The sequence below is a fragment of the Callospermophilus lateralis genome, chromosome 6 (genome assembly GCF_048772815.1).
Source record: "Callospermophilus lateralis isolate mCalLat2 chromosome 6, mCalLat2.hap1, whole genome shotgun sequence".
NCBI classification, from domain to species: domain Eukaryota; kingdom Metazoa; phylum Chordata; class Mammalia; order Rodentia; family Sciuridae; genus Callospermophilus; species Callospermophilus lateralis.
In genome coordinates, this window is record NC_135310.1 from 18463710 (window position 1) to 18476546 (window position 12837).

Here is a 12837-nt window from a genome sequence, read left to right on the forward strand (position 1 = left end):
CACTCTTGGGGGGAGGCAGGAGTTAAAGAATATAACTGAATTTATTTCTCCTTAGCTATACATCCATGAAAGCATTGACCAGTAACTTTCTAATTTCCCAGTTTTAAAAATAGTGGATTAGATCTTCCATTCAGCTTCTCCTGTCAGGATGGGAACAAATAGATAACTCACAGTGAAGGTTTCTCACAGTACAGTGCAGAAAACTTTTTTTTTTTTCCCAAGACAAGATCTTTTCCTTTTATTTCTTTTCCAAGTTTATATTGTTTTTCCATGGCATGTGATTGGAATATAAAAACCAGATACACTATAATCTGTAAATGGATCTCTAACATGGAAACCTGATTGAGGGGCACACAGACTTTCACCAGAAGGAGTGATTCATGCGGACTGAATCACAGCCCATGCATGCCCACCCTTCATTTCTCAAATGTTCTTTAGGAAAAATAGACTATTCCTCTGCCTCTAGATAGCTTTTATTTCCTAGTCACATTAATGGACACCCTAAACACTAAAATTTTAGTATGGGTAGATAACTATGAATTTAATCCAGTGTTTGAGAGATTTCCAGGAACTGAAGGCAAAGGGAACACTGGTTTCTATTAATGACTTTCATCCTCTCTCAACTTTTAAAAAGAGAGGTTTTTTCCTGTGCATCTATCCTGACATCACTCTAAACTTTGTTTTTTCTTATCTCTTCTTTTGGCATGTATTTTGTTCCCCAAATCCAAGGTAACTCCATAATCAGCTATAGTGACTAGAACAAACTATACGGAAGTTTAATGCATTGTAGCCCAAAGTATTTGCTTTTCCTTCCTTGTGTCTGTGGTTTGTCTGGGGTGACTGCTGCAAGCTGAAGTTGGGCTGTGCTTGGTCCCAGCCTTATATCGTTTCAAGTGGACTCTGTATGAATACACATACTCCTAAATCCAGAAGCTACACAAAGCACATTCTCAAGGTGGCTTAGAGGAATTCATGAAAGCAGGCACAAATCTATGATTCCTCTTAAGACCTACAGGCCTGTTTAGTTCTCTTTTCAATTTGAATCAACAACAGAATATGACTATGAATAGATAATTATTTTTACTGAAACATTTATTAATAGAAAGCTGTTTCCTCAAATAAAGGAGACAATTATCCTAATTTGTTCTTGATAAGTCAGTGTGAAGTACTACATTAAGGTTATGTCCTCAACTTTTAACAATTTAAGAAAACTATTAAAAATTTGAACTATACACAGAAAAAAGACATTCAAAAAGATGACTTAATTGGAAACTTGTTTATATGAAGAAAAATTGAAAAAAAAATAAAAGGTTTCTATCTTAAATAATGGAGATAATGATTATTTGATGTTTCTTAGTAAGTTTTTAAAAGATAACTGCAGTCCGGTTATTATCTTTGCTATTATTGAGGCCAAAAGTTGGAACAAAACCAGAATCAACTGTCTTTTGTATAGGTATAACTATTATTACTGATGGTTTAACAAGGGAATAGATACCTATATACTTGATATCTCTTTTCCAGGAAATACTAAGGAAAAGTTGGATGGTTTTCAAGCTTATTTGCAAATTAAAATATTAGGATATAATTCTATGCTCTAACGTGTCTAAAGAAAGATGCATATGTTTTTACCCTTTCATTTACTTATTCATTTTCTTTTCAGTTTAGCAAGCGTTTTTTATTATAGCAAAAATGGAGAAAAACAAAACCTTCATGAACCTTACATTCTAGTGAAGAAAAAAGATGATAAATTTGTCAACAATTTCAGGTTGTGATAAGTTCTATTAAGAAAATAAGTGTTGGACTGGGAATATAACTCAGCAGTAGAGTGCTAACCTAGTATGCTTGAGGTACTGGGTTCAATCCCCAGCACCACCACACACACAGAAAAATTTAAAATTATTTGTTTCAAGAATGTTAAAAGTATAAGTTTTGTTTTTGCCTTTCTATCTCCAACTTCATCAATTTCCATTATCCTTAATTTCCATGGTCAACACCAAATATTGAAGTCATGATATGGTAAAGCAGAGAAAGATATATAACTATGTACTAGACAAATCTGGTTTCCTTCTTGACTTGACCATTTACTAGGTATGTGATCTTAAATAACTTAGCCAGTTTAACCCTCACTTTTTGCTATAGTTTGGATGATGAAGGTCCCCAAGGGGTCAAAGCTTGGTTTCCAGAGCGATAGTGTTGGGAGGGGATATGGATCTTCAAGAAGTAATGTTTCATGGGAGCCATTTGAGTCACTGTTCTGACCTCAACCTGTCATCTTTCCTTCTGCTTCTCACCTTGAGATATTAACACTTACTTCAGCATACGCTTACATCATTATGTGCCATTTTCTCCAGAAATTAAAAATTTTCACATTAGGAACTGATCAATTTTGGATATGAACCTCCAGAACCATGAGCCATAATAAATCCTGTATGCTGTTTCAGGTATTTTGTTATAGTAAAAAGAAGTTGACTAATGAATTTTCTGTATAAAATGTGGGGAAACTGATACCAGTCATACAAGGATAAAATGAGATGACATGTGAGATAGCTACCTTTGTTGATAGCTATTTTACTGTAGTTCTCCCCACCCCATGTCCCTCCATCTTTCCCTTCTCTTGCCTCTTTCTGTCAACAGAAGGCTGACCCCCAGGGAGCACATCTCCTGTTTTCCCTTATTGGTTAACATTCACTTCAGCTTAGTTGAGGAATCACTCACAAAAGATTGGGATATGTGAGGAGAGAGGTCAGGGTATTTGTTCCCTGTTGAGTACATGCCTTGGCAGGTGTATTAGTAATAGCTCCAACCTTTCAAAACCAAGCCTTCCACAAGGCAGCCTCCTCTTTATAATTATAGTTCTCATTGGGCTCTTCTGGATCAAAAGGTCACTCTTTGGTAAGTGGTATGCATTCCTACTGACCTTTGTCTATGGATGACTTACTATCCTGACACCCTATACACATATTCATAAGTAATCCATTATTAAAGCTTCTTCATTTAAACCATCTGAGTAAAATTCTGTTTCCCATAGGGATTCTGACTGATAAAGGACTTAATACCAAAAATAACCACACAAAGTAGATCCTCAATTTGGTATTCTGAGACTGTGTTTGTTAAATTATTTGATAAATGCATGCTCTTCTTCAAAGAAAATGCTATGCCATGATGTAAGAATTACTCAGATATTACCAGTGTCCACATGGCACAGAAGGCCAGATATCATACATTTTGCATTTGGTTTCTATGGCAATATAAGAATTTAAAAGACTGTAGGAGTAGTGTTGGGATTATGGCTCAGGGGTAGAATGCTTGCCTAGCATGTGTGAGGTACTGGTTTTAATTCTCAGCACCACATATAAATAAATAAAATAAATATCCATTGACTTTTAAACAATATAAAAAAATTTTGACTTTAAATAAAAAGACTGTAGGCGTGACTGTTTATGACTATTCTGGAGACCTTAACCTAAAAAAGAGGAAGTAAAAAACAAAAAGGATAAGTGGAAGAACTTACTTTAAAAACCAAAGCTTTAGTAGAAAACTATAAAACTCCTATAATGACCTCAAAAGAATCCATTTATATTAATAACTACAGGACAGACATGACTGAGAATTTGCCAAAAATATAATTGTGCCAGTGGTAGAATTGCTACATTTGGTAAACACACAACACTAACAAGGCCCTTTTAATAAAGTCAGAGCATTGGTTGAGAGGTTGCACTGTGAGACTTGGGATGAAGATATCTAGGTTGATTTGAAAATGTGAACTTTAATTTCCCACATCAACCCAAGATCATTTTGCATGAAGAAGTAGCCTCTCTTCCCTGTATAAGAAAAATAATCTTAGAGGCTGGAGTTGTGGTTCAGTGGTAGAGCCACAACTCTTGCCTGGTGTGAGGCCCTGGGTTCCATCCTCAGCACCTCATTATAAATACATAAATAAAATAAAATAAAATAAAATAAAAGATCCATTTACAACTAAAAAAAATTAAAATAAAAAAATAACCTTTATATACATAAAGATGCTTCAATGACCTCATTTGGTATTCTGACTCACAAAGAAATACCAGATCTTCTGAAGACCCATCTCCATCAGCTCTCAAGAAAGCTAGATCCCAGCATCCATCAGTTGGAAAATTACTAAGCCTATTTCCAGAGGAAACAAAGTATGCCTATTAGGATTGAAAAAATCTTTCAAAATTGCATCATCAGGAACCTGATGAATTGTGTAGGAATGTTTTCTAAAAGAGTTAAACTGGAATAGATAAAACATATTGAAGAACTGAGCCAAATTTTCCATGGAGATATACTTACCCAGTATTCTGAATTTAGTGTACCATCCAAAACAGTTTTAAGCATCTCTAGTGTTTTCCTTTGTTGGTTACTCAATCCTGGATTCAAAGAAAACCAATATTTCATGATGTGAAGATGCTAAAACTTCCTTGTTCTTATGTGAAAGAAGGTATCCAATAGCTTAGAGAATTGAGAACCTCCAGGTAGATTTATTATAGACAACATGTCCATCAGGAATTGCCAGAAAACAGACAATCTCTCAGGGTAATATAGGAGACACTATCCTAGAAAAGCTCTATCTATGTTAGCTTTCTTCAGTGAATTGAAAATAAAAGTGGGATGCTAACTTTTTATTAGGATCTCTCACTTTAATGGGAATAATTTTGGAGTGGGAAAGGCCATGTGGTAATGCTTAACCTTCAAAGCAAAGGTGGTTGCAATTACCATAATTAGCCATAGAGGTGGATGGCAGTCAATGTTTTGACCTGCAGACATCTGGTTGTTTAATGACAATTCTACAGAATAAGAGTAGATGGGCAGCTGACAACTATTACTTGGTCTGTGTAATTGGAAAAAAATATATGTCAGGTTAACAGAAATATAACTGGAATCACCAAAGGGAGAGTTCACAATTTGTAGCCTCCCACTCAAGTTTGCAGACCTAGGAATTTCCTGAAGAAGGACTATGCAAGTCAGCCCCTAGTAATAAGTTTATATGGATCTTACAGAATTATTATGAATTACCCAAAACTTTCAATAATTGTGGCAACTATTCCAAATATATTGGAATATATCGACTGGTGAAAATTATCATAGCCTCAGTTTCCTAGCATAGAAACTATTAACATGACAAAATGTTTTTTTCTCAGTCTCTGGAGATGCTATATGAAGCCACTGAATTTGGGGACAAGAAACCATCTCCATTTGAGAAGCAGATTTCTGGAGCATTGTTTTCACTATGGAAAGTTGTTAATGCACGGAGAAAAGATTTGTTTCCTTTTTCATTGCAAAATTTTTTGCCAAGACCCCTGGAAAAAAAAAAGATTAACAAGAGAAAAACTTAAATATTTATTTAATATAGTTTTATTTTTCATGAGCCCCTTCAGAAATTAAGACCCAAAGATAAAGGAAAAGTGATTTTTATGGACAATTGTACAGAAATACGATTGAAAGCAAAAATGGTATGATCTAATGGTAAGACAACTTGGGGGAAACCTTACGAAGGCCTGCACTTTTGTTGAGATTTTTTTCTATGACCTTCCTCTCTTTTAGGCATAGGAAAGACCACTCTAGATTGAGGTTCTTATGATCTATTTTAGAGGAAGAGCAGAGAATTCTTTTATAAACTGCTTCAGAAGGAAAGGTGGAAGGAAGTCAGACTGGCTTGCCTGGTTCTGCTGTTTTCTCAAATGCCAAAAGCTGTATTTTGGGGTAGTGTGTCCTAAACTCCATCACTAAAATCTATTTATAGACATCTAGCTGGAAATCATACTTAACATTTTCTCTTTTAGGTAGGTCTATCCTACAGACAAACTTGTATAGCTATGCAGAAACCCATCTTCCACCCTGCAGATAAGGGTAATACACAAGAGGTTACAAATGCTATGTGAGTCCCTACATAGCCACAGGAATACAGCTGGCCTACCAGTGCAGACTGGTCAAGGTTTCATGAAAGAAGAGATAGAAATAGAGATAGAGATGTGGGGGGGGGGGCAGGGAGTAGGGGAGGGGGGACAGAGGGAAAGAGAGAAAAAAAAAAGGAGAGGGGTTGAAGAAGGGAGGGGAGGGAGAAGGGTTGAAGGAGGGAGGGGGAGGGGCTGAGACAGAGAGCTTACAAACTATTTAAGCTTTTGTATTTGGGGGTCGCCTTTTCCAGCTAAACATTACCTTAACTACTATACTTTGAAAACTGAATGTTGCTGTTGCCCCATCCCCCCTTCCCCTTACTGTTCCTAAATTAATTCTTTATAGCTCCTTCAACTTAACTATTAATCAAATAGATACAAACTAAAGCTTCTGCACATCAAAGGAAACAATTAAGAGCATGAAGAGAGAGCCTGCTGAATGGGAAATCTCTGCCAGCTGCTCCTCTAATAGGGGATTAATAATCTGAATATATGAAGAACTCAAAAAAAAAAAAAACACCAAAAAACAATCAATTAACAAATGGGCAAAAGAACTAAACAGGTACTTTACAAAATAAGAAATACAAATGGCTAACAAATATATGAAAAAGATGTTCAACATCTCTAGAAATCAGAAAAATACAAATCAAAACTTCATTGAGATTTCATCTCACTCCAGTCAGAATGTCATCATAAATACAAATAATAATAAATGCTGGTGAAAATGTGGGGAAAAGGTACACTTATGCACTGTTGGTGGGACTTCAAATAACTACAACTACTCCGGAAAGAAGTATGGAGATTTTCAAAGAACTAGCAATGGAACCACCACAAGACCCAGCTACCTTACTCCTTAATATTTCTAAAGAACTGAAATCAGTATACTCTAGTGTTTCAAGCCAAACTTCAATGTTTGTAACAGTGCAGTTCACAGTAGTCAAGTTATGAAACCGGCCCAGGTGCCTGTCTGCAGATGAATGGATGAAGAAAATGTGGCATCTATATACAATGAAGTCCTATTTAGCCATAAAAAAGAATGAAATTGTAGCATTCTCTGGTAAATAGATAAAACTGGAGAACAACACACTAAGTGAAATAAACCAGACTCAAAAAGTCAAGGGTTGAATGTTTTCTCTCATATGGGGAAGTTAAAATAAGGGGAAAAAAGTGGATATGAAGAATACAATAAAAATAGAAGGGAGATCAGTGGAGTAGAGGAAGGGGATAGTGGGACAAAGAAAAGAGAGGGGTAAGCACTGGGGACTTAAATGAAGCAAATTGTATTCCATGCATGTATAATTATAAAAATGAACCAAAATAGTATGTATAACTATAATGTACTTATAAAAATATATAAAGAATGTGATGTTTTCATGTATCACTTTATAAAAAACTAATAATATTCACTGAAAGTGCAAATGTGGAAAGTAGCACTTACTAATTGATGGTGGGTTGACAAACTGATACAAGTTCTTTGGAGGAAAATTTGGCATAATTAATAAAAAGTATGAAAGCATAGACTCTTTGATCTAACAATAATATCTCTAGGAAGCCATACTATTTATACAGAAAGTTCTGTTTATAAAAACATTCATTGTAGCACTATTTTCAGTAGCAAAAAAACTTAAAGCTATTAATAGGAAGAGCATAGATTAGTGTTTGCCTGTATTTTGAAATTCTATACCACAATTAAAATGAGATTGGTCCACATAGAAGAATTGAATAAGTAATATAAAAATGTCCATAATATCACATGAAACAAATAAGTATTGCTATGTGAGGACCCAACATGGTGGCCGGCGAGGAGGCAGCACTTTCAATGCCTCCGCAGTAACGGGATCAGAGAAACCCATTCATACACCTACATGTGACCTGCTGAGAAACTTCTAGCAAAATTTCGCTGAAAGGAGGCCTGCCGGGAATTACATCAAATAAATTAATAGGAGTAAAGAGTAACTCAGCAGTCAAACAGAACAAGAAGCAACATGAGCAGCATGAAAAAGCAAGGAAGAAAAGGAGTACAAAAAATGCAGGACAGCCTAAATATTCAGGAGGATATAGAGTCATCAGAAAAAATGGTCATATAAAGAACTCAAGGAATACCTTAGACAGATGGAATGGAACCTTAACGAGGATATGAGACAGCAAATTCAAGCAGCGAAAGAACACATTGAGAATGAATTACATAAACAGATAAAAGAAGAAGTTAAGCATCTTTATCAGAAGATAGAGATTATAAAAAAGAATCAAACAATAATCTTAGAAATGAAGGAAATTATAAACCAAATTAAAAACTCAAATGAGAGTATCACTAATAGAGTGAAGCAAGTAGAAGCCAGAACATCAGATAATGAAGACAAAATATATCATCTTGAAAAGAGTCTAGCCAACTCAGATAGGCTGGTTAAAAATCACGAGAGAAACATCCAAGAGATATGGGATAACATAAAAAAACCAAATTTAAGAGTCATTGGGATAAAGGAAGGAATAGAAATTCAAACCAAGGGAATGAGTAACCTGCTACATGAAATAATTACAGAAAACTTTCCAGAAATAAAAAAGGAAACAGATATACAAATTGTAGATGCATACAGGACACCGACCATACAAAATCACAGTAGACCAACGCCAAGACACATTGTTATGAAGATATCCAATATACAGAACAAAGAGAAAATATTAAAAGCTAAAAGAGAAAGGAGGCAGATTACATTCAGGGGTAAACCAATAAGGTTAAGAACGGATTCTTCATCACAGACGCTGAAAGCGAGAAGATCCTGGAACAACGTATTTCAAACACTGAAAGTCAATGGTTGCCAACCAAGTATTCTGTATCCAGCAAAATTAAGCTTCAGGTATGACAACGAAAGAAAAATCTTTCATGATAAACAAAAGCTAAAAGAATTTGCAGCCAGAAAACCAGCATTGCAAAGCATCTTGAGCAAAACACTACACGAGAAAGAAATGAAAAACAATAACCAAAGCCAACAGTGGGAAGTACCTCAGTAAAGACAGACGGAGAGGGGAAAGCTAATCATGGAGAAACAAACTAAATTAAAAAAAAAAGAGAGAGAGAGATAAATAATCAAACATGGCTGGAAGTACAAACTATATATCAATAGAAACTCTAAACATTAATGGTTTAAACTCTCCAATAAAGCGACGTAGGCTGGTAACATGGATTAAAAAAACAAATCCAACAATATGCTGCCTCCAGGAGACACATCTGACTGGAAAAGACATACACAGGCTGAAGGTGAAAGGCTGGGAAAAAAATATACCACGCACACGGTCCTCGCAAGCAAGCAGGGGTGGCCATCCTCATATAGAATAAAATCGACTTCAAGACTAAGTTAATCCAAAGGGATAAGGAAGGACATTATATACTGTTAAAAGGAACCATTCACCAACAAGATGTAACAATTATCAATATTTATGCACCAAATAATGGTGCTGTGAGGTTCATAAAACAAATTCTCCTCAAGTTCAAGAATCAAATAGACCACAACACAATAATTATGGGTGACTTCAACACACCTCTCTCACCATTGGACAGATCCTCCAAACAAAAGTTGAATAAAGAAATTATAGATCTCAATATCACAATCAATAACCTAAACTTAACTGACATATATAGAATATATCAACCATCATCAAGTGGATATACTTTTTTCTCAGCAGCACATGGATCCTTCTCAAAAAGAGACCATATATTATGCCATAGGGCAACCCTCAGTAAATATAAAGGGGTGGAGATAATACCATGCATTTTATCTGATCATAATGGAATGAAACTGGAAATCAATGATAAAAGAAGGAAGGGAAAATCCTATATCACATGGAAAATGAACAATATGTTACTGAATGATCAAGGGGTTACAGAAGACATAAAGGAGGAAATCAAAAAATTCTTAGAGATAAATGAAAATACAGACACAACTTATCGGAATCTATGGGACACAATGAAAGCAGTTTTAAGAGGGAAATTCATCGCCTGGAGGTCATTAGGCAAATCCACTCACCAATACACATATATTTAAATATAAATTTGATGAAAAAATATTAGTGTTCATGAAAAACTGAAATTCAATGTAACTATTATACTAATAATTCTTGTTTAAAAAAAAAACCCTACAGATGAAGGTGTATTTTAAGTTAATATTTAATCAAAATTGTGTTTTCTGAAAAATATTAAAGTACATATTAAAATACATGTCTTCTTTTATATCAGATATTCTTAAAAGGGGTATGCATTAGAGACCCCAATAAAAATGTTTAAAACACATATTTAAACTAAACACTTAGATTTGAATTCTCCTATATTCAACCTTCATTTGCACACTGATTAAAAAAAAAAAAGAAGAAGAATCTATTTTGACTACAGACCAAAGGCTGCAATTACTATTTATTTCTGCTCTAAGTTTGCTCCACTAGACCCAGATCCTGTCAGTCACAGACCTATTTTTAGTTCAAGGGCCTTCCAAATAGGAACAAGCTGAAGCTCTCCCCCATCTTCCCATTAAAAAACCTGCAGCTTAGAGTCCATTTACTCATAAGTAAAAAATAGCTGCCTTAATTATTTTTATATTTCATCTCTTATTAACAAATGAAAGTTGATATGCAAACATTAAATCAGAAGAACACATTTTAGGTTCAATATAAAATCTAAGAGTCATTTTACAGCATTATGTTAATGATTTTATTTTATTATGGTAATCATTATATTACGATTTTATGCAGAAACTAATAATGGCATCCACTGAAAAATCTTTTTGAATTCTTAATTGGGTCAAATTATTTAAAAATTAACTATGAATATTATAGTAAAAAGTAAGGGGAAATCTCCCACAAAACACAGACTGTTTTATAATAATAATAATAATAATAATAATAATAAAAAGAGGTAAGAAATTGGCTAGTGTATTAATTAAGCTCCCAAGAATAAAGTATCTCAAAATTGTTATGCCAGGTAAAAGCTAATGAGATATTATATGAGAGTATAGAACAACCATCATTATCTATGAGAAATGTTTCTGCTGTTGTTAAAAAGGATATATAACACTTGGCTTAATTTGGTAGTCTTCAAAATTTTACTTTTGTGTACTTAATACATAAAAAACTAAGATCAATTACTAACTACTCAACAGAGGTTTTTTGTGTTACACACATTACTCATTAAACAAATGCAAATGATAGTCACAAGGAAAAGAGCTTCTTACCTTTCAAATAACTTGTTGCTGCTTTGCATGCTTTGCTCTTAATTCAGACACCTCCTTCCAAAGGGACTCATTCTCACTATTATAATTTAAAAAAAAATAAAATAAATAAAAAGATTTAGTCAGAAAACCAAACCCCAGTATCTTTAATTAAGAATACTAGAGAATTAAAAAACACAAACCTAGAGAACTTAACTGTGTTTGTTTTCAGTATGATATGTATTTTTATGAGACCAGAAAGCTGGTTCAATAATACAGGAATGACAACTATCAACACAACTCCAGAATCATTCCTTCTTTTTTTTTTTTTTTTGATTTTTAAAATGTGTATTGGATAGTATCCTTATATGACTTTCACAGTGAAAACAGACAGGAATAACACACTTCTGTGTTAAAAAAGGAGGGAGACAGAAGTGGAGTTTTCCAGATGTTATGTGGTATGATACCACAACCAGCGGTGTTCCATTAATCAAGCATTAAAAAGATCTGCAGAAATACAAAACAATGTCATGCTTGCCTAATATGTCACTGTGTTAACGTGGAGTCAGTTTGTTGTTTTTTTGTTTGTTTGTTTGTTTGTTTTTTACAAAAACAAGATACAGCCGTCTTCAGTTTCCTTAAAGTCTGAGCCTGAAAGTGGAAGTGTCAAAATATGGCAGAAGAAATTTAAACCAAGCTGGGTGTGTTTTTACGTGATTTAAAACACGAGCAAAAAAGAATTTCTGAGCACCAACTTCTGCATGATAAATTAGAATGAGTTTTTAATTTCGGGATGGCAGTCTACAAGGATGATCCACCGACTACATGAAACTTGTTTGCAGATTAAAATTATACTTCAGAAAGTAACACTTGCCTGAATTCAACCAGCAACCCAGTGTCCGGAGAGAGAAAATAATTCCACATTATCAAGCCCCCTTCAGAAGTACTGTGCTCTCTGCCCTCCTTTGAACAGATCTCTGCTCGCCACAGTCCAATCAGCTTTGAATCAAACATTTGTGTACTGAAAACAAGCTTGAAGTGGGACAACACACAAAGCAGGCCAGAATCATCCCTTTGGTTTCAGTTTTCACGATGCACCCTTGAGACTAGGCACGCTGATTCAACACAGTTGGACAGCTTCAACCAAATTCACTAAATATCACACCGATTAACTGTGCCCAGGCAGAGATGACCTGGCAAAAATCTCAATATCTGTCCCGAATCTGTTCTCCTAAGTCCCGGCGACGAAGTCTCTGGGGCAGAAGTCCCGAACATTCAGAACCGCAGGCTTCCTCCCCTCAGGACTCGAGTCCCCGTGGCCCAGGCTGTAGCCCTGGCGGCCCTGCCCGGCACCAGCTGAGCTCTCCCTTTAACCCTGTCCAATTCTGCCGCTCCCACCACGTCCCGACAGCCTTCCAGCTCCGCGGACCCCACAGCACAGAGCGACAGGGCCAGTCGGCCCTTCCCGCTCAGTAGAGGCCGGCGGGACCATCAGGCCACAGAGACAATGGGGCTGGCGGGCCAGGGGCGGCGGGCGCCGAGGCTGGGCGGCGCCTGCCTCCTTCCCTCTTCCGCCCACGGCCCGCCTTCAAGCGCCCACAGAGTCCCCGCTGCCCCGGCACGACCCCATCGCCGCCCCAGGGCCGCAGCTCAGCAGCAGCTAGGCGGGAAGCGCAGGGGAGGCCGCGACATGCCAGGGCCAAGGAGGGGCAGCCGCCGCCACCATG

At 36.0% G+C, this 12837-nt stretch overlaps 1 long non-coding RNA gene across 1 annotated transcript in view; it reads right to left on the reverse strand.

The window, feature by feature from the left end:
• The window catches only part of LOC143641770 (uncharacterized), a 66436-nt gene extending 55230 nt beyond the window's left edge, over nt 1–11206 (reverse strand). The window contains exon 1 of the long non-coding RNA XR_013155495.1: nt 11135–11206. This is a non-coding gene — a long non-coding RNA (uncharacterized LOC143641770). The remainder of the gene's footprint in view (nt 1–11134) is intronic.
• Between the last annotated feature and the right edge of the window lie 1631 nt (nt 11207–12837).